The sequence below is a fragment of the Notamacropus eugenii genome, chromosome 2, assembly GCF_028372415.1.
Source record: "Notamacropus eugenii isolate mMacEug1 chromosome 2, mMacEug1.pri_v2, whole genome shotgun sequence".
Taxonomy (NCBI): Eukaryota; Metazoa; Chordata; class Mammalia; order Diprotodontia; family Macropodidae; genus Notamacropus; species Notamacropus eugenii.
In genome coordinates, this window is record NC_092873.1 from 512,285,488 (window position 1) to 512,308,201 (window position 22,714).

The 22,714-nt window shown below is 43.7% G+C and overlaps 1 protein-coding gene and 1 pseudogene across 5 annotated transcripts in view; one reads left to right on the forward strand and one right to left on the reverse strand.

Annotated features, from left to right (window-relative positions):
- Positions 1–7,606: 7,606 nt before the first annotated feature.
- Positions 7,607–9,242, reverse strand: LOC140523236 (uncharacterized; annotated as a pseudogene).
- Positions 9,243–10,481: 1,239 nt separating this feature from the next.
- ZFYVE9 (zinc finger FYVE-type containing 9) overlaps positions 10,482–22,714 on the forward strand; it is a 197,011-nt gene continuing 184,778 nt past the window's right edge. For 3 of the 5 annotated variants that reach the window (XM_072649451.1, XM_072649457.1, XM_072649458.1), the window contains exon 1: positions 10,482–10,569. The gene's annotated coding sequence lies outside the window, so the exon portion shown is untranslated. Of the gene's footprint in view, positions 10,570–10,737; positions 10,893–16,982; positions 19,695–22,714 lie in introns of those variants that run through there. The other 2 variants (XM_072649452.1, XM_072649453.1) reach the window with 2 other exon arrangements.

The following is a 22,714-nucleotide window of genomic DNA, read 5'->3' on the forward strand; positions in this document are numbered from 1 at the left end:
AAAACCCTAACTGTCCTTTCCTATGTAGTGGTTGAATTTCTTCATCTTCTCTTTCCCAATGGCTATAAAAGTGTGCTGGAAATCTATTTGGGCAGAGAGTTTTCTGTCTAGTCAGGGAAATGCAGCAGGATTGAAATTCCATCCTAGCAAATTGCTTTCAAAAGAATAAGCTTTTCTCTGACAGACTTTAGCTAAATGATGAGTGTTTGCTTTCACAGGAGAACTCCTAGTTTCCTATTAACCTCAGCTCCAAACCACCTCCTATAGGAAGCCTTCCCTCATTGCCCTTCCAACGGTTAGTGCCAAAATAGCCTTATATTTATTTTGTATTGAATGGTGTATATATGGTTATTTTGGGTGTATTTATATGTTGTACGTGTGGTTTCCTTCAATAAAATGTAAACTTCTTGAAGACAGGCGCTGTTTCATTTTTGTCTTTTTATCTCCAGTACCTGGCAACATGTAACTTGATGGACTGATAAACTAATAATGATATTTATATGGCACTTTAAGGCTGGCAACGTACTTTAGATATATTATCTCACTTAATCTTCACAACAATCCTGGGAAGTGGTGCTACTATTGCACCTATTTTATAGACAAGGAAACTGAGGCAGACAAAGGGTAAGTCAGGATATTTTACCCTGACTTGCTCAGGGTAAAACAGCTAGTAAATGTCTGAAGTCATATTTGACTTTGATCTTTCTGACCTAAAAAAGGTGACAAGAAAAGATGCACCATCAGGTAGGAGCAATATCTCCCAGGATTACTTCTGTGCAGGTTGGGTACTTTTTTCTCTAAAAGGCAAGGCAGGGGAGCTGTCACTGAAGACTCGATTGGTTCAAGGTATGAAGGCTCTAGCCATTGATGGGGTTGCCTAGTTAGGGCCTAAAAGAAGTCAGCCCATGAGGAATCAGTGCTGTTCAGCCTTGACAGATATCCATTGCTCTTTGAGGCCTTATACACCCAACTGAGCAGATACGTGAAGAGGAGAGAGGTGCATTTTTCTGAATCCATGCTCTATCCTTAATGAATATATTTCCTGTGCTATTGCTAAGTAAACTCTAGATGATGCATGTCAGATGGTACAAGATTGTTCCAATCCTGAATCTGAAGCACCAGACCAGCCTGAATCAAGCTTGACCTAAAACATGGAACATACTCTCTCATGGTTTTCCATAGCACTAGTGGCAAAAAGAACATATATGACCAGGGTACATCCTTGGAAGTGGAGGCCATTCATGTGGGGATCTCTCTCAGCTGAGTGTAAAGTCTCTAATCTTTGTTGGTTGTCACTTCTGCTGGGCATTGCCTCTCTGCTCCATATTACATAGTCTCTGCTGTACGTTTCCAAAATCAAAAAAAGTCAATGAGTTGCTCTTTTCTACCATTTGGTGGATTGCTGTTCTCCAAAGCCATTTGTCAGACTTTGCTTTCATCTGCTAAGGTGCAATGGTTTGAAAGCCTCTCCCTGACAAGGGTATGTTCTTTTAGTGCCTAGTATCCTTTCAGTTCATTCTTGACCAAATGTTATTTGAGGAACCTGCTTTTGAACTTCTTTGGTTTTATAATATTTTGCACAACCCTTAATCACCCTTCACTAAGAGTGAATATAAGGGTTCTATTTGCAGGCAGAAAAATAGCCTGTAAGATCCCAGAGGGTAGTGAGCATTTTGTTTTGTCTTTGAATCCCTAGTGTCTAATAGGGGAGGTGATATGAGTCTCTCTGTCTTTAGTGAGTTAACAGTTTAATAGGAGAATTGAGGTAGGTCTCTATCCTCATCAAGCTAACAGAATTTTAAGGAAGATAGGACAGAGACATAAATTCCTATCTCCCCCCAGGGATTGTGAGGATTAAATAAGATGATATTTGTAAATCCCTATGTAAATGATAGCTATTATTATTGAGAAAATGCCATTGCATTTGGTGGTAAAGAGATCCTTGGTGACTTCAGAGAGGGCAGTTCCAGTTCAGGGGTGAAGTTATTTAGTTCTAAGCTGTATCTGACCAGGAAGTCCTTCAATGGCATCCCAGAGAAGTAGCTTTTCAGCCTCTATCTGAAGGCCCCCATTGAAAGGGAACCCACAGCTTCTCAGTACAGCCCATACTCCTTTAGGACAGCATAAAGCCTAAATCTTAATTTCTTCACCTGTAAAATGAGGCATGTTGGACTACATGACTTATAAGGTTTACCCAGCTCCAAATCTTTCTTCTGTGCTGAACCCTGCTGATCACTAGTCATGTCACCTTGATCAAGTTCCATCCTATCCCAGGGTGTCAGTTTCCTCTTCTGTACAAAATGGGGCTTGGAAATGACGACCTCTAAGCTCACTTCCATCTCTAAGTCTATCATCATACTAGTTTTCCAGGGACTATTCAGAAGAGAAGAGAAGGGCCTTAAAAGCTGGGAAGCAGGGAGAGAGGGACACACACACACATACACAGAGACAGAGGAAAAAGAGGCAAAGAGAGACACACAGAGAACAAGACAGAGAGAGAAGGAGGAGGAGGAGGAGGAGGAGAAGGGGAGAGAAAAGGAGAGGGACAGAGGGTCAGAGAGAGACCGAGAGCTATTATTCTAGAGGGAGGAGCACATTGAAAGAAATGCAGAGGTGGCTAGAGCAGAAGAGATCAGTCATTTGATAGAGGCCCAAGGTAGGTGTAAAGGTTAGGGAGGGAGTGAGGAAGCCAGTCAACAGTGGGAGAGAGAGGCTTTAAGGTTTGCTGGAGAGGGAGAAAAGACTTAAAGAGGAGTCACACGAGCAGGGCAGTGACCAGGGAAATGAACTGAGTAGGAACAAAGTCTGGAGCAGTATCTAACAGTAAGCAAACAAATAAATGAGTAGTTAAGGTTTTACTTCCATGACCTCATCTGGTCCTTACAACCACCCAGTGAGGTGGATACTGTTCCCATTTTATAGATGTGTAAAACTGAGGCTCAGTGACTTGTCCCAGGTCATAATAGAAGGAAGTCTCCGAGACAAGATTCAAAACCAGATCTCTCCTGACTCCCAGTGCAGTGCTTGTTCCACCCTGCCACATCTGGTCCTTGGAACAGATGAATCATCTGCTCTTGGAGAATAGCACCACTCCCTACTCCCTTGGCATCCTGATTATTCAGAGGTCAGTGTTCATTTGCTCCTGCAGTTGGCATCTGGGCCTGGGAACCAGAGGGTCAATGGAAATTCTCTCGACTGACCTGGCCTATAAACCCCATGCATCAGTGTCTTTGTGGGCTCCTCTTTCCTCTTGTTAATACTGGAGATGCTCTTGAAGTTCTATAAATAATGCAAAGGGGCAGTGAAACCAACAGATGGGGATTGAAGGGGCTTTAAGGTCCATGTCCAGCTCATCTTCATGCCTATAACCCCAGTAGAAAATTAATTATTTCTCTTCTTTGTGTCTCAACTTCTTTAGTTATAAAACAAACCTAATGATTTTCAATGTGTCCCTTGGGAATTTTTGAAGGGAAATTTAAAATATGGGAGTATCTTTTATTGATCTGGAAAGAAAATGCCAGGTTACCAGAGTGTGAGAATGGAAGGGAATATAAAGTCCCCTCACTGAGGCAGCTCAGTGGCACAGGGGATAGTGCCCTAGACTTGTAGGCAGAAATACGTCAGTGCAAATCCTGCCTTAGACACCTGCTGGCTGGGTGACCTTAGTAAGTCACATAGCTTTTCTCAGGTTCAGTTTCCCTATCTGTAAAATGGAGCTAATCATAGCACCTACTTCACAGAGGTGTTGTAAGGATCACATGAAATAATATTTGTCAAGCATTTTGCAGACCTTAAAGTGCTACATAAATGCTAGCTATTATCATCATTGAACAGATGAGGAAACTGAGGCTCAAAGTTGTTGTTTATGATTATAGGGCTGTGAGTTGAATCCAGGCCTTCAGACTCCAAATTCAGGGCTTTTCATTTAATAATAATTGCTTGTGTTTTTAAAGTGCTTAAGGCACATGCCATACCTGGTCTCATGTGATGTTTATAACAACCCTACTACTATAATTAGCCCCATTTTACAGATGAGGAAACTGAGGATTGGAAGGGCATCATTTGCCTGAAGGCCCAGTCAGGGTCTGAGCTGTGGTTGTTTCAGAGTCACTTCAGTTCAAGTCACTTAAACTTAAATAGCTCTTATTTTGTTTGTCTACTCTCTAAGAGAATCACCTATGGATTGGGAAGGCTACAAATGGCTAATGGGGAGTTAACACCCAAGGAAAGGAAATTGGAAGACAACTGCCCTTGGTGAGTCTGAGCCAACTGGCCCAATGAACACCATTGTATGGTACTTGTATGTATAGTAATATGCAGGAATGGCAAATGTATCCATTTTAAAAGTATGAAAGAGAATGGAGTTAGCTAACTGCTACCCTTACAATCTTGGGAAAATTATAGAACATATTATTAGAGAAATGGTTATGGACTATGTAAGGAATGGTAATTATAAACAGCCAGTATAGCTTTATTAAGCCAGGTCATGCAGGACTAATTTCATTCTTTCCGTCAGGGTTACAAGCATGCTGGACTGGAAGAGTGCTAGAGGCATTGTTGGCCTAGATATTAGCCAAGCATTGGACAATGTGTCTCATGCTATTTTTATGGACAAGGGGGAGAGATGTGGGTTAGATAAAGATGATAATAGATACATTTGGAACTAGTTGGGTGACTGGATCCAAAGAGTCCATTAATGACTATTAATGGCTCAATACCAACTGGGAAAAAGTCTTTGATGGAACCTTGTCCTTGGCTGGTTTACCATCTTTATCTTTGATATGGAGAAAGGCATATTGATCAAAGTTGCCAGTGACATAAATCTAGGTAGGATAGAGAGCTTGTTAGATGATATAGTCAGGAGCCAAAAAAATCCCTACAGGTTAGACTGGCTATACTGGGTTTTACCAGTTATACTGGCTCAGACTTAATAAGATGAAAATTAACTTCTGTGAGAAGTCTTTTCTAGTCCCCTTTAATACTAATGCTTTCCCTCTGAGATTATCTCCAATTTACTCTGTATCTATCTTGTTTGTATACAGTTGTTTGCATGTCATCTCCCCCATTAGAATGTAAGCTTCTTGAAGGTGGAGACTGTTTTTTCCCCTTTTTTTTATATTCCCAGTGCTCAGCATACTGCTTGGAATGCCAGTGCTAGGTGGTACAGTGGATAGAGCACAAGGCCTGGAGTCAGGAAGACTCATCTTCCTAAGTTCAAATCCAGCCTTAGACACTTACTGACTGTATGACCCTGAGCAAGTCACTTAACCTTGTTTGTCTCCTTTTCCTCATCTATAAAATGAACTGGAGAAGCAAATGCAAACCCCTCCAGTATCTTTGTCAAGAAAATTCCAAATGGGGTCACCAAGAATCAGACAGGACTGAAACATGAACATCAACAAAGTGCTTAATGAATGTTTATTGACTTAACTTGGAAAAGAACAACAAAAAACCAACTTCCCAGGTCCAAGGTTGGGAGAAGTGTGGCTCCATAATAACTTATCTGAAAGGATCTGAGGGTCCTAGTGGATTGTAAACTCATTAGGAGACCATAGAAACTGAGACAACACCAAGATGACTTCAAGCTACAGTAAGAAGAGCATAGTGGGACCACACATGGAAGGCACCACATTTTAGGAAGGGTGATGATCAGCTAGAGAGTGTCCAGAGGAGGGCAACTAGGATGGTTAAGGGTCTTGAGTGCATGTCAAATGAAGTATGGTTGGAAGCACTGGGGATGTTTAATCTGGAGAAGGGAAGACTCAGGATGGATATCTGTGTCATCTCTAAAGAGATGCTGAGGGCAGACATACTGAAGTCATCCTTGCCTCTTTGTTTTCCTTCACAACATTCCCACCTGCTCCATAGCCAATCAGCTGCTGAGTTACCACCTCTGCTTCCATGTCTCTTGCATGAAACAGTCTGTACTCTGCCCCTAGCTAACATGTCAGCAGGGGAGAGAATGTGTATACTTACTGATAAGGACATTTAAAATAAATCCAAGATAATTTTTTTGTGAAGGTCCAGGAATGCTGGGGATTGACCCAGCCAATTTTTATTTTCTTCATGATGGTGCAAATAGACCTACAATCTTGGGTCTAAGCAAAACTGGAGAGGTAAGCTAGAGGTGTGCTGTGGATCCCTTAGAAGTTGGACCATAGGGACAAGAGGACTTTGAGGAGATTGTCTTGTCTCCCCACTGAGATACAAATAATTGCTATGGTTGCTGTTTGCTCTGACTTGAATGTCTGGACAAGTCCAACCCTCAGCCAGAAAATAAGAAGACTAATTTTGTGAACTGAAGGGGAAAGAGGAGAAGCCTTTTGTCACTCTGGAGGTGGTTCCCATAGCCCAGTCAACTGTAGATTTCTAGGACCTCCGTCTCTCGACCTTCCAAGTGTATCTCAACTGTCATCTAGCCAAGCTTATATCTGATCTGTCTGTTTGCTTCAGTGTCTAAAGTGATCATCTAGCCTTGGCTTGGAGACCTAAGGAGGGGAAATCTGTTACTTCTGGAGGAAGCCCATTTTGCTCTGGGATATCTCCAATTCTTAGGAAGCTTTTCTTTGTATAGGACAGAAATGGACCTTTCTGCCATTTGAATTCAATGCTTTGTCTCCTACCTGGTATAGCAAGAATTTCATGTTTTGTATGTTTTATGCAGCTACAAAGTGCTACATACCTATTATCCCCATTATTTAATGTTTAGAACAACCTTTCAAGGCAAGTATTATGGTATTTATGGTATTATGGTGTTTAAAAAATACACTGAGGTCCATTGAGGTTATGCCCTGCAGTGCCTGTCATTATATGTAGAACTGAACTTGGAGCCCTGCTTTAGACTCTGACTAGCTGTGTGATCCTGATCGAGACACTCCCTCAGTTTCCTTATTTGTTAAATAGGTACAATAATAGTTTGGCATACCAGCCTTTTAAGGTTATGAGTCTCAAAAGAGTCATTTTGTAGAGGCAATCTCTTGTATAATGGCAATGGTGCCCACCTTAGAGTCCCGAATACTAGGTTTTCTTTTCCACCTCTGACACTTGCTAGCTGTCAAACCACGGAAAGTCCTTTCAACTCCCTGAACCTGTTTGTTCATCTGTAAAATGGGGACAGTAACAGCTGTACTTTCTATACCACAGGATTGTTGTAGAGCTGAAGTGAAATGTCTGGATGGTCCTTTGCCAACTTTAAAGTGCTGAGGACCAGTCACATCATCATCATCATCATCATGTAAAGTGCTGTCCTATGTAAGCAATGATTGATGCTCTTATCTTTGGCTTTAGCATACTTAATAGTTCAGTGCCTAGCAAACAGCAGGCATTTCATCAACATTTGCTGCAGAGTTTGGATCCTGGTTAACAGGTCTGCTTAACAGCTTGGGGAAATCACTTAATGTCTCTGGACCTCAGTTTCCTCTTCTTGGAATCTCCAGCTTCCAGACTCTAATGAAGTAATAGGAGAAGACACTCCTGACCCTTCTCTTCATGGAGGTGGGAGGTCCATAGTTATTATACATTGCACACGTTTTAGAAGTTTTTCAATGTATTGATCAGTGGTGCCAATCCCCCCAAACTTTTTTTTTTTATCAATTTGGTCCTTTTATTGTTATAAAGCATCCATGCAAAAGGAACATATCCTACAGTCAGTGTACAGCTAGTACAAACAGTATTTAAGGGGAGAACAGATATCAAGGAGATGAATTCTGGACTTACTGGCCTCCCAACTTTTAGTTTCATTTGGAGTCAATGTCCATCCCCCTCCCCTGCAAATTTGTGTAAAAAGGGTAAGGAATGTCTGTATTGATTCTTTAGGATTTATACAGTCATGGAAAGGTTACCTTAAAAGGGTCTGTTTTTTTTCCTTCAAGTATTAGAGGCAGCTAAATGGCACAGTGGATAGTGCACTGGACCTGGAGTCAGGAAGACCTGAATTCAAATTGGATTCAGACATTTACTAGCTATGTGACCCGGGGCAAGTCACTTAAAAAAAAACCCACCAAAAACTTCACTTGCCTCAGTTTCCTCATCTGTAAAATGGGGATAATAATATCACCTACCTCCCAGGGTTGCTATAAGGATAAAATCAGATAGTACTTGGAAAGTGTTTTGCAAACCTCAAAGCACTATATAAATTCTAGGTACTATTATTATTATTCAACCGCCCCAATTAAAGGGCCGTTAGTTTGCTCAGTCAGGGGATAAGAAGGGGTACTGATCAGCTTTTGCTGGGGTCCAGGCCAATGAACTGCAATCTTGGTTTAAGGGACATTAGTGAGTCCCTTCCAGTCAGTCACACAGATCTTGTAGCCTTAACTTCAGCTCCTTAGAGAGCAGGCTGTAGAGACGCTCTTCCATGTCATCAATTGGCTTTTCCAGTTTGGCTACCGATCTCTCAGCAAACTCGGCACGGGTCTCTGCCTCCTTGAGTTTATCGGTAAGGATCTTTATCTCCTCTTCATATTTGTCTTTTTTCTGAGAATACTTCTCTTCAGCAGCATTCAGACACTTCAGGTTCTGGTCCATCAGTCTGTCTGCTCATCTAACTCCCAGCAACGGGACTCAGCCAGCTCGGCCAGCTCCTCTGTGCGCTCCAAGATGCCCTCAATGATCACCAACTTGGGGGCCACCTCCTCACACTTCCTATCTGCTTCTTCTGCATTGTGTTTGGCTTCTTTCAGCTGGATTTCTTGCAGCTCCATCTTCTCCTCATCCTTCAAGGCCCAGTTTTCAATGACTTTCATACCTCTCTCACTCTCATCAGCAGCCTTCTCTGCCTCCTCTAGCTTCTGCCAGTGGCTCCCAGGTGCTCGGGAGCACGATCCAGCTCCTCCTCAACCAGCTGCAGCCTACGGTTCAAAGAAGCCACCTCCGCCTCAGCCTGCTCCCTGCCCGCTTCTGCCCCTCCAACCCCCGCTGGACACGCTCTGCCCTCTCCTCGGCGTCATTGGCCCGCTGCTGCAGAACCCGAATCTCGAGCTTCACCGCCTCAGTGGTGGTGACACCAGTTATGGTGCCGACCCTGTTCAGGTGCCCGCTCTGGCTGCTGCCTCCTCTGCTCGGTGCTGCTATGGGAAGGGAAGGGGATAGAATGCTGGGAATAACTGTGAGGATGCAAGAACTGAAGATATCAATAAGTACTTACTTAAAAAAAATAAAGAATCTCTAGCTTCCTTCAAAACTCAGCTCCACGTGCTCCTCCTACAAAGACCCATTCCACGTGCTGGAGCATAATCCTGCATTGACCGAGTTTATAGGGATGGGGGTACCTCCTCTGTCCTGTCTCTAGTTTCTATTTGTCCGGTGCAGGAAGCTCTAGGAATGGAAGTTTCTTGAAGGCAGGGACAGTGGCCGTGTTGCCTTCCATTACTAGCGCCTAGGAGGGGTCTTCATGGTGACGGGATGCCTGGAGGCCGAGCCAAAAGCCTTCCCTTGAGGAATCCTCCCAGCACATCAGCCTTGGTGCTGGGCTAGGAGCCCCCTTCTCCCTGGGGGCGGAGCTAGGGGCCAGGCTGGGACCCTTCTGCTCCTTTGGGGGCGGAGCTGGGGGGGGGGCCTCTGCTCCTTTGGGGGCGGAGCTAGGGGCCAGGCTCGGACCCTTCTGCTCCTTTGAGGGCGGAGCTGGGGGGGGGCCTCTGCTCCTTTGGGGGCGGAGCTGGGGGGGGGCCTCTGCTCCTTTGGGGGCGGAGCTGGGGGGGGGGCGCCTCTGCTCCGTTGGGGGCGGAGCTGGGGGGGGGGGCCTCTGCTCCTTTGGGGGCGGAGCTAGGGGGCCATGCTCGGACCCTTCTGCTCCTTTGAGGGCGGAGCTGGGGGGGGGGGGTCTCTGCTCCGTTGGGGGCGGAGCCTCTGCTCCTTTGGGGGCGGAGCTGGGGGCCAGGCTCGGACCCCTCTCCTCGCTCCTGGCCCTGGGTCTCCGATTGCCTCTTTTGGGACTGGCAGGGATAGTAGCCCGTCTCCAGCCCCATCCCCTCAAGGGGTCGGAGCTGGGCCTCGGGCCCGCCCTCTAAGCCATGCCCGTGCAGGCTGGCCAAGTTGGCAGCGGCAGCTGCTAAGGCGGCGGCCGTGCTAAGCCTAGGTGGAGTGCGGCGGCAGGCGGCGCGGCCCGGCCCGGCCCGGCCCGGCCCCGCCCGCCTCGCCTCGGGCTCCCTCCGCCTCCCTCCTCCCCCCTCCCCCCTCCCTCCTCCCCCGCGGCCGCCCCGCCCCCGTCGGCGGCCGCCGCAGTCAGTCCGGGCGCCGTAGCCCGAGCCCCGGCCAGGGGGCGCTGCGGGGCGGGGCGGCCGCGGCGGCCGGAGGACCAGGACCAGGACCGGCACCGGAGCGGAGAGGGAGGACGGCCGGGCGGCAGGGGCGGCGGCCGGAGTTGCGCTCCCTCCTCGGTGCGGGAGTCCCTCGCTCGGGGCCCGGCCCCGGAGCCGGAGCCAGGGCCGGTCGGGCGGGGCCGGAGCCCAATGCGGAGCGGGCGGCGCGGGGCGGCAGCGGCGGCGGGCGCGGGGGCTGCGCCCTCCCCAGGCGGCCCCGGCGCGGGGGCCCCGGCCATGCGGACCCGGGCGGCGGGAGCGGCGGCCCGCGGTAAGTGCGCGCGCGGCGCGAGCCGGGGGGAGGGGGGCGCGGGAACGCGCGGCCCGCTCACGCACCCCGCCCGCGCCCGCGGGGGTCTCCGTGGGGGGCGGAGGGGCAGCCGCATCGGGGCCGGGGCGCGGGGGGAGGTGGCAGTGCCCGGGAGCCCGCTGCCCCCTCCCCCGCCGTCCCCTCGCCCACGGGCACACAATGCCCGGCACACGCAGGGATCCCGGCACCCAGGTCCACCCAGCGCGGGCCCAACCTACGCATATGTGAGCGGCCCCCCACCCCCACACATGTACGCGGCATATGCGGGCACGCAGCACTCACACGTACGTACGCATGTACGCCTTCCCGGACCCGCAGCCCCCCGCTGCCGGGGAGGGGGGGAGGGCTCCCCTGGGCCCCGGGTCCCCCTGTTGGGCCTCCCAGAGAGACCCCAGCCCTGCGGGCGGAGGGACTGTGTGTATGTTTGCGTGGGCTGCGCGTGGGCGCATGTGATGCCTCTGTGGGGAAATCCCCGGGCATCCTCGGGCGCGCCGGGGCTGGCACCTCGCCGGCATCCAGTTCGAGGCCCTGCCCGCGACCTCCTGGCCCTGCGGCTCGGGCTGCCCCGGCACCCCAGAGCCCCTTCGTGGGCAGGAGAACCTCCGGGAGCAACTGGTGCTTCGCCACCCCGCATTGCCCGGGGGCACCTGGCCTCCCCGCAGCCCCGAAGGCTGGCACCCCCCTAAGCCCTGCTTGGCGGCCCGGGGGCAGCCTCCAGTTGTGATAAAGAGGTGGGCTGGGCAGTGGGGGCTGTTCCGGAGCAGGGCAGGACCTCCCTGAGGAGTCCTCCAGGTTACTGCTAAGTAGGTCCAGATGATGAGTGGCGGAGGAGGGGTGGTTTTTTATCGCTCTAACTAGCCACTGAACAGGTACCAGATGGCAACGGAATAGATCTTAATTTTTAGAAATGAATTATCTTCTTTGCATATTAGTGGAAAAAGAACGTTACTGATTACAATGTGATACCATAAATAAGGTGTTCATGGAAAATGTGAATATAGCATTTTCTTGTCTTCACCTTGACCTACTGTGAATAGGTAAACGTCTTTTACAAAGAGTGACTTTGGAGAGAGGACATTTTCTACTTTTTGGATTGAAGCTTCAACGCTAGTTTGTCATTATTTGTGGTTTAATAGAGTACATAAGGTGTATCAACTTTATGACTTGGGAGACTTTATGATTCTATTATTTAATTGACTCAACCTTATATCCCCACTAAATTATTGGTATTAAAGAGATGTGCATTTGTTTCTGGGAGAACTTAGGTCATTAAAGGAGCTTTGTGATTTCCTGAAGGCAACCCAATTTGTTTTACTTTTGCTGTTTTATTTAAGTATATATATATATATATATATATATATATATATATATATATATATATATATATGTATGTGTGTTATTGATCAGTTGAGTTTGACTCTTGGTGACCCCATTTGGGATTTTCTTGGCAAAGATCCTGGAATGGTTTGCCATTTCCTTCTCCTGCTCCTTTACTGATTTGGAAACCTAGGCAAACAGGGTGAAGAGACTTGCCCAGGGTCATGCAGCTAGTAAGTGTCTGAGGCCGGATTTGAACTCAGATTTTCCTTCCTCCAGGCCAGGTGCTCTTTGTATTTAGACACCTAGCTGCTTAGTCTCATAGACAAACTCTCTAGGTTAGGTGAGACTCTGTGGTAAATTGAGGGAAACACCTGGACAAGAGGCACATGGGATTGAACGGCGTGGTGGGCTGAGATTCTGCAGTTGAAGCTCCTATCTAAAAGATTCCACATCCATTTGGGTGTTATTTCATTATCATTGTTCTAAACTAGAGAGCAATGGAACATGAAGATGAGATTTTATTGATCACACTATTGTAGTTGCAGCACCAGAAGGAACCTTCTGTGCTCTATTACATTATCTTTCCTCCAGACCATCCTGGTAAATTGGCCTTTCTTCGTTTCTTAAATATCTCCATGAGAGAATATTAGGCATCTTCCTTTGATAACCCACTGAAGTACTCAACAGATAGATTTTTGGTAAAAAATGAAAGTATTTCTATGTTTTCCCCACTCCTTCAACATTATTAAAATACGCTGGCACTTTATCAACTTACCTAGCTCAACCAGCTGTAGTATAATGTCCTTGTTCTTCAGGTGGGTTTCAGGATGGAAGTATGGCAGAACATCTCTGCAAATTCCACAAGGACTTGAGGTAGCACTAGGTTCAAATTTTACTTCTTGCTCTCTGTATGACCTTTGGGAAGTCTCTTGACTTGTACTGGGGAAATAAAGGGTTTGAATCAAATATTACCTCCAAAGGCTTCTATAGTCCTGCATTCTATCATTCAATCAATAGGCATTTATTAAGCCCCAGTTCCAAGTGCCAGGCACTGTGCTAGGGGATAGGGATATAGATCCAACAAATGACAGTCTATCCAAAGGAGGTGACAGTCCTGGGACCTTAGAAGAGGTGAGTGCCAGGAAGATTCTAGCAGAACTCTGCTATCGATATTGTGTTTTTGCCAGACTTTGTTTCAGTATTGCCAAGTGTAAATCAAAACACAAAAAAGATGGCATGATTTTTTTCATTTGATCTGACAACTCTAAGGTAGATCATAGTTGACTAGCCAACCAGATACAAATAATTTTATGTTCAAACATGTTAAGTGATGATACATTTGTTTCCCACTGCAACAGATTATAGTATCATAGGTCAAATGAGGACAGACTGCTAAAATTTTAGTCAGGCTATATAATTCAATTTATTTCCATCCGTATTTTACCGCTTGTCTGTCAGTGTTGCTTTGTAAGATGTGAGTTTTGCATCTTGTTCTGCTAGGTGATAATTTAAAATAAAATAATCTTTTGAAAAGCAGAATAAATGGAAGTTACCATTTAGGACTGGGCCACCGCTGTTGAAATGGCTTATTTCAGCAAAGCTTTGTGAGGCACCAAGCATGTCAGAAAGTTCCTGTGGCTAGAGCCCCAAATTTATATTTTTAATTTCCTATGATTTTCAGTAGTAATTGTTATTTCAGTGAGATGGATCTAAAAAAGATATAGTGAAGTTGCCTTTCAGTTTCTTCATCCTAGCTCTTGCAGCTTTTCTTGGACAATAACCTTTTTTTGTTTTGTGGGCACCTGGCATTCTGCTAAGACTTTTTGGATGGAGAGTCAGTATAGTACGTAGTGGAAAAGAGGGCAGAGTTTGGAGTCAGGAGATGCAAATCTATTCCTGCTGCTTCTGCCACTGACCAGTTTATGACCATGGGCAATTTCCTTTATTTCTGACACTCAGTTTTTTATCTGTAGAGTCAAGCCCACATCTGTAGCTCCAAGGTCCATCCCAGTTCAGGGTCCTCAGAGTTAAAAATCATAGCTTCTCATCGCCAGTATTTCATTCTCTTTTATTCCTTAAGGAAACTTTTATAACAACATGAAAGTATACTTTTAGGGAGTTTCACATTGATCTTTTGATTTTACTTGTGCAGTTTTAGTTAAGGTGTGTTATAGAGCAACATTCTTTATATGTGAGAATTGAAAGACTTAATTGCAAATGATAGTTATACAGAAGTAGGTCAATACTCAGTTTTGTTTTGGTCTGTCTAAATTTAGTGAAGTGATACTTTAATAAATACCTGGAGTAGAATCCTGTTGGGTGGCCAGAAGTACCTTAAAGTAAGAACCTATCCTTTTGTGAATTCATGATTTGCATGAACATTTTTATGTAATGGCTCACGTTTTAGGATTGTACTGAAATTCATCAGCTTGGTTAAATGTAGAGTAAATGCATCTGCTTGCTGGCTTTTCACTTGTAAGTCAGTCCCTTGAGCCCTGATAGTTTGTCAGGCTTAGTTTGTAAGTGGAAAATTTATTCACTGTTTACCTCCTTTGAATTCTGACAAGAACTTTGAGGGTCATTATAGTTGATCGACATGAAATGAATACTGTCCATAAATATGAAGCAAGAGGGAATTCTAAATTAAATAATGACCAGAATGGTAGTAGAACTTAAAATTTTAAAGGTTACTACCTTTTTAAACAAAATTACTTTTAGGATTATAGATTGAAAATTAACCCAGTCTCCTCATTTTATAGATAAACCTTCTATCCAGAGAAGTTACATGACTTGTTTAAGGTCACACGTGTAGTAAGTGGGAGAATTCATGAATCCATGTATCCATCCTTGTGAACACTGAACAAATATGAAATAATGAGGGACTGTCAATGTCTTAGGAGACTTTGAGTGTAAGAAATAGGATGGGCCTTGTGTTGGTGAATCTTTGTGACTGATAGGTAAGTGTGAGGTGATACCTAGGAATTGTTTTATTTTGGATTTCCCTAATTATTAGTGACTTAGAGCACTTTTTCGTATGGTTGTTGATAGTTTTAATTTCTTCCTTTAAAAATTGCCTATTCATTCACATTTTTTGACCATTTATCAATTTGGAAATAACTCCTTATTTTTATAAATTTGACTCAGTTTTCTGTATATTTTAGAAATGAGATTTGCTGTTTATAAAGTTTTCCCCCTAGATTCTGCTTTTCTACTGATTTTGGCTGCATTGTCTTTATTTGTGCAAAAACTTGAATTTTATGGATTCAGTATTAATCATTTTCCTTCCTGTGACCTTGCTTTTTGTTTGGTCATGAACTTTTCCTCTACGCATAGATCTGACAGGTGATTTCTTCATGCTCCACTAATTTTCTTATGTCTACATCTGTTTATACTTTTTAAAACTCTATACAGTTTGGCCTCAAACTACCCTTCCAGCCTCACTGGACATTACTCCTCTCGTTTGCAGTCCATCCAAACTGACCTCGTTGTTGCTCACACCTACCTTTTTATCTCCTGTCACTATGCCTTTGCACTAGCTGTTTCTCACCCTAGAATGCCCTCTTTCCTTACCTCTGCTTATAGAATCTCTCTTTGCTGTTAAGATGCAGTTCAGGCACTATCTTCTATGTAAATTCTCTCAAACTACTTTGTAGATAAATCTATATTTATGCTTTATATCTGCTTGTCTGGTTTTGTTGTTCCCACCATTAGAATATAAGCTCACCTCTAGTAGGGATTGTTTCATTCTTTCTTTGTGTTTGTATCCCTTACGCCTACCACAGTGCCTGAGTAGTCAGCTGGAGGATAGTGTATTGGGGTGTGGAGTCAGGAAGACCTACATTCAAATCCTGTTTGAGACACTAGCTGTGTGACCCTGGGCTTTTCAGCTTCTGTTTCTTCATCAGCTAAAAGAGGATGATAATAATTGTATCTACCTCCCAGGCTTGTGGTGAGGATCAGATGAGATAATTACAAAGTTTTGTAAAGCATGAAGCATCGTAGAGATGATAGCTGCTAGTGGTAACAGTAGTAGTACTGCTAACCCTAAGAATGCTCCTTCACAGAAGGCAATTGTAGACCCTAGGCTTTAGTTTTCCTGTAATTTTGCTGTGGTGGTGGTGATGGTAGTGGTAGTGGTAGTGGTAGTGGTAGTAAAGTAGTAATAAGTGCTTAATAAAATACTTATTGATTAATGGGAAGGAACACTAGGTTTGAGTCAGAAAAATCTGTGTTAAGGTCCCAGCTCTGCCACAAGCCATCTTGGTTTAGGTCCTTTCCCTTTGATCCTTGATTCCTTAATCTGTAAAATGAACATAATATATGCACTACACCTCAAAGGTTCATGGTGAAGAAAGAACTTTGCAAACCTTAAAGTGCTATAGAGATGTGAGGAGTTATTATTCAAGAATCTGTGGTCTCCTTACCAACTTCAGATAACGGCACCTCTGTACTTTAGGACTGTTGACCTGAAAACTTGGTTAAGAAAAGGCAACATGGCTAAATGCATACATTTTATGATTTAATTAATTAATCAATTCCCTATTAAAGAAAACGGTAACATAATGCATTATGGAGCCAGAAATGTTCTGGCTACCCAGTGCAGAAATCTTCTGGCTTATATACATTTTGCCGTGAGAAAGGAACTCTCCTAGTTGAACAAATCATAAATTTAGTAAGACAAGACAATTAACAAAGTAATGTTGGTCAGGCCTTGGGATTCCAGCTGGGTAAGCATATGTCTCGGTGATAAGGAAAGAAACCCCACCACTAGTAAGTGGTAGGCTTCCTCCCTTAAACAGATAATTGACATAGGAAAGCGTAAACAATGTTCAATAGAAATTATGATCTAAGATGTCTATATTTTCTTTATCATTAATACGCCATAACATAGTATATGTCTATAGATCAAAGGAAAGTCTCATTATTCATAACATAGTATGTGTCTATAGATAATAAGATTCATCAAAGGAAAGTCTCATTATTCATCAAAGGAAAGTCTTATTATTCAAGATATAGTGTCTTAGGTTAAAGGTCTCCTTAAGGAGTGTAGAGTCGGCCTTGGCTGGCTTTTGCTGACATAGGAAGAGGCACTCTCTGAGTTTACTTCAGAGAGAACAAAGAGATTATTCTAAAATTTTATATTAAACATTATCAGGACATGGGTTGCAAAAGTAGCTGAGCCAGGTGCTGAGCTTGAGAAAGGCAGAGGATGACCTGGATACACTTGATACACCGTAATGTGGTTATGTGGACTTAATGGGAAGCAAGGTTCCTGAGTGAGGAGGCAAGTGACAGTAGGTGCAAGGAGTGTGCCCATTCTGCCCCCACTGCTGGTGTGGGGAGAGTGGGGAGAGAAGGTAGCGCTGGAGAGGACGGCCCATCTAGTGTTGTCCGAGAGGAAGCAGGGCAGTAAGAGCTAAGAAATGGAAAGAGAGTGAGAGAAAGCAGGCCAGGAATTTGTTCTCTATGGAACAGGGTGGTGTAGTGGAACATGTAGGAAGGATTGGAATAGGACCTGAGTGGGGTAGAATTGATGGGGAAGAGAGAACATGAGAAGGGGACGAAGGATGGGTTTCTTCTCATTGACTGGTGCTTTATCATTACAGGAATGGGAAAAGAAACAGGTGAAGCCATGGTGGGAGGTAGCCAGCAGATGGGGTGTTGCAAAGAAGGCTAGCTCAGGCCTGGCTCCACCATATGATGACCATTTAAAATTCGTTTGAATTTGGAAATGGCTCTTTTGGGGATTTTTTAGACCTGAAGTAAACAGTTTCTTTCCCCTCCTAAGTCAGTTTCTTACAATTCTCCTAATTGTTCCTAATTCTTTTTCTCCTGTCAATGGGCATGTGTCTATTGTTTGCAGCTCTACATTCAGATTTTGTTTCTTAAAAATTTAGAATTATTTGGGAGTGTATTTGTTCTGGTTTGACCTTTTTAACTGATAGTGTCCTTAGACAGAGTGTTCTAGGTGGTTTTTTAATACCATCACTAATGCACAAATTTGCCAGATGGTGGGCAACCTCATGTTTAGCTTTTTTGCTCTTTAGTACTAAGACTAGCAAACAGTGAAATTCATTAAACTGAAGGCAGAAAAACTCTCCCTTCTAAGAATGCGCCTTCACAAAAGGCAATTGTGGACCCTGGGTTTAGTTTTCCTATAATTTTGCTGAAACGTTTCTTGAAAAGTTAGTCTCAGGTTGCATATTTAGCCATTGAAATGTCTAAAACCTCTGGCTCAGCAGGTTTTAAGGGGCACTATTACACCTTAATGACTTTAATTCTGGTTAAACACAGATTAGTCATTGTTCCTTTTTCTCTGGTGTAAAATAGTCCTGAAGCTGTTGTTCTCATTGCCTACCAGTCAGCCAGTCATCAAGGTATTAAAAATACGTTGCCAGACTTTGGAGGGCACAGTTCAAAGTGGGTACTAATGACTTACCAGTGCTTCTTTCCTCCAAGTGAGGAAACACTGTGCAGACTCGTTGTTTAAGTTTCTAAAATGAGATCATTGGACCTTCTTTTTGCTTACGCTGGGTTACCTACAGCATGGCTCACTTGCCTGAAATCGCTTTTAAGACCATTAGGAGGTCATGAGCAGAGACTCCAGGCTAACCCAAGGTCTCTCTGGGTAGGGCAGTAACTGGGGCAGTAGGCCCTTTGTGGTCTTGGATCTTGTCATTCCAGATAAAGTTACTCAAGCATTTGGAGGCTTGAGGACCTTTCCTGTTAGGTTAATGGAATGTCCAAGCCCTTTCTCATTGTTGTAAGGATCTTTTCTGAAGTTGCATTACTAAAGGAATTACATTTTCCTCAAAAAAAGAATAATGAGGGGAATACCCTTGAACAAGGCAGATTTTTCAACATTTTTTGTTTTAATTTATAATTAGGAGATTGACGACTAGATTGTTAGAAACAGAAATGACCTTGGAAAATCATTTAATTCCAGTATTTGAGTGCCTTAGAGAAGAAGTATCTTTTCCAAGGTTACGGTCATGGAATGATGCTGTCAGCTGATGTTATCAAGGTAGATTTATAAAACAGATGATCATAGAGGCAGCCGGGGGGGTCAGTGAATAGAACTCTGGACCTGGAAGTCAAGAAGACTTGCATTTAAATCCTGTGTGACCCTGGGCAAGTCACCAAACCTCTGTATGCCTCAGTTTCTTCAACTGTAAAATGGGGATAATCATGGCACCTTCCAGGGTTGTGGTGAGGATTAGGTGAGATCATATTTGTGAAGCACTTAATACAGCCCTGGCACATAGTAGATACTGTATCAATACTTGTTTTTTCCCTTCATCCTTTTGTCTCTTCTTTCCTTTCTCCCTCCCATCCTTCCTTTCTTCTCCTTCCCCAGACTTTTAATTTGTTAGTACTCTTTACTATATTCTGATGTTTACCATAATGAATTTACTATTTGCCTAAAGTCTTTTTAAAGAAAAATATGTGATTGATACGAAACAGTAGGAGTGATTTTTAACTGTGATGTACTCTTGAGGCAAATTGCTTGGGTTTTGGTGACCGGAGAAATATCATATTATTTCTCTCACTTTCTGTCTTCTCGTCTGTGAAATAAAGGGATTGGTCTAGATAATTTCTAAAGCCTCTTCCAACTCTTACGAGTTTATGATTCCAACCCAGGAGACCTGAGTTTAACCACAGAAGGCAACCACATAACATGGATAACAGTGCTGAAATGATATGAAGTGGAGGAATACCCTGAGCCTGCAGAAGCAAAGTGCTAAGCCTGGAGCCAAATGAAAATAGTAAGTGACTGGTTTGTATGAAGATTTCCCTTGGAAGAAATAGAGACAAGCCTTTGGAATAAATGTACTGTAGCACTGGATCACTGGAGCCTTACATACGGTCATCAGTGTGGTCTCTTTTCCATCTTCATACTTTTTTTTCTTGAAATGATTAGAATGCACATTTGAGAAAATTTGCTCAGGGCTGTTTAATGTGAATGTAATCCAGGCTGTAATAACACAAGCACACTTAAATGAAAACTTGTATGAGAGCCATAAGAATAAAACGATGTAGATCCATCATAGTTGAAATAATGAACCTTTGAGAGAAAGAATGTTTAAAAGGCCCTAAGAGGTGTGCTTGGCATTTGGATGGATGTCTAGGGAGTCCTGTGGCCCTGCAAGCCCTGGAGAAACTGCAGGAATTACCCATGATGGATGAGCTCCCAGATCTACTTAATAATCCAAATATAGGGAAGCTTTTATGATTTTTGCTGATCAGAGTCTCATCTGTAAATTATGACTAAGGCTCCTTCCAACACTCCAGAAGTGATCATCTCACACAATACTACTCCCATTACATGAAAATCATAGAAATCCTGAGACCGTGCTGACTTGAGCCTCTTACCTATCTGGCTGTTCCTTCTTAGGCTGCTTTGCTACCTGGTCACTCATATCATGTGGGTATGCCAAGGCTGTGTCCAGGATCCTTCTTAAACTTGTCATTACTGAGGATACAGTAATATTCCATGATATTCATATGCAGCTATGAGGCACAGATTTGGCTTTCCTTAACTCTTTTGCAGAACTCTAGTCACATCTCCAACTATCTGCCAGACATCTTGAACTGGATGTCTCATAGACATCAAACTGCAATGATGTTTCTATTGGCCATCTCCCATTTCTGGAATTCTCTCCTTCCTCTCTGTTTCCTGACTTCCTTCATGTCTTAGCTAAAATTCCACCTTTTGTAACAAGCTTTTCTTTGTTCTTCTTAATGCTAATGCCTTCACTTTGAGGTTCAGGTTTTCCTGTATATATCTTGTTTGTTGATGGTTGTTTCCCTAGTTAGTCAGAAATGATCTACAAGGTGTAAAGCACTACCCTAAGTGCTGGGAATGTAAAGAAAGGCAAGAGACAGTTCCTGTGCCCAAGGAGCTCACAGGGAAACAACATGCAAATAACCAGGTATAAACAAGTTACAGATAGGCCCTAATGGGGATAATCCATGGAGGGAAGGTAATAATTTTAAGAGAGACCAGGATATACTTCCTCAGAAGGCGGAATTTTAACTAGGACTTGAAGAAAGCCGAGGCACGAGGGCAAGAGATGGAGATGACAGGGCCAAGAATTCCAGTCATGGGAGACAGTTAGTGAAAATGATCAGAATTGGGAGATGGAGTATCTTGTGCAAAGAAGAGCCAAGAGGCCAGTGTTACTGGATCTCAGAATGTGTAGGAGGTAGTAATTTTGTAGAAGATTGGAAAGCTAGGAGGGGACCAAGTTATGTAGGGCTTTGAATGCCAACTAGAACATTTTATATTTGATCCTAGAAGTGATAGAGAAAAACTGAAGTTGATTGAATGTGGTGGTGGGGATGTGTGTATATGGGTGATGGGAGTTGGACAGATCTGTGCTTTAGAAAGTTCAAGTTTAGACAGTTGAAGGGAGGATGAACTAGAATGGGAAGAAACTTTAAGTATAGTGAGCAAGCTATTGCAGTGATACAGACATCAAATAATGAGGGCCTGTACCAGGGTAGTGGCAGTGTCAGGAGAGAAAGAGAGACATAGGAAAAGATGTCAGGAAGGTAGAATTGGCAGGAGTTGGCAGGAGATTGTAAATAAAGGATGAGAGGGGGTGATGAGTCTTAGGGTGATTCCTGGGTTGTGAGCCTGGGCACTGGGAGGATAGGCGTGTCCTTGCCGTTAATAGAATTGGACAGGTTAGTTTGAGACATGCCGTGTTGAAGGTATCCCTGGAACATCCAGTTTGAGGTATCCCGTACACAGCTGGAGATGGGAGACTAAAGATAAGCAGAGAGGTGAAGACTGGACAAGTAGACCTGGGACTCATCAGTACAGAGAAGATCCCTGAATCCCTGGGAGCTGATGAAATCCCCAAGCAAAGTAGTCTAGAGCGGCAGTTCTTATTTAATGCATCATGGACTCTTGGGAGTGGGGAGGGGTTTTTGACAATTGTCCAAGGGATTTGTGCTAAAAATTCTTGAATGATAGCCTCTGAGTGTGTGCGTGTGTGTGTGCATATGTATATATACATATATATATACACATATACACTTATCTTTAAGGTTTGCAAAGTGCTGTACAAATAGAATGTTATATAAGTGCTGTTATTTTTAAATGCAAATATAGGGGCTATTATTACCCCCATTTTACAGATGATTAAACTGAGGGAAATAGAGATTAAGTTACTTGTCCAGGATGACACAGATAGTAAGAGTTTGGGGCAGGCCAATAAGTATCTGGTTATTAGACTTTTATCAAAGAAATTTGCTGTAAATATCCCTCCCCCATTGTTTGCCTTCTAATTTTAATTGGATTAGTTTTGTTTTTGCAAAAGCTTTTAAATTTTATGTAACTGAAATTTTTTATTTTAATTTTTGTCATCACTTCTTCCTTTGTTTAGGTAAGAATTCTCTCCCCCTAGCCATGGTTGTGAAAGGTATCTCCTTTTCTCCTCTGTTTTATGACATGACTTTTTAGGTAATATATCAGTTTGAAGTTTATTGTGATATGTGGTATAAGATATTGGATTAAACTTGGGTGAAAATGCAAGGCTGCATTCCCCTTTTCCTAGCACTTTTTGTCACATGTGGGTCTTTACTTAGTACCCTTGGATTTTTGACACTAACACAGTTCTCTTATTTCTAGATTTTGTTTGCCTAATCCGATCCACTGATCTGGTACCAGAACTTAAATAAAAACTGCAAAAGCAAACCACAAAACTACAAACTACAAACACTCAAACTACAAAGCAGTTATGAACAGAAATAATTGGTACTAGTGAAAAAATAGAAA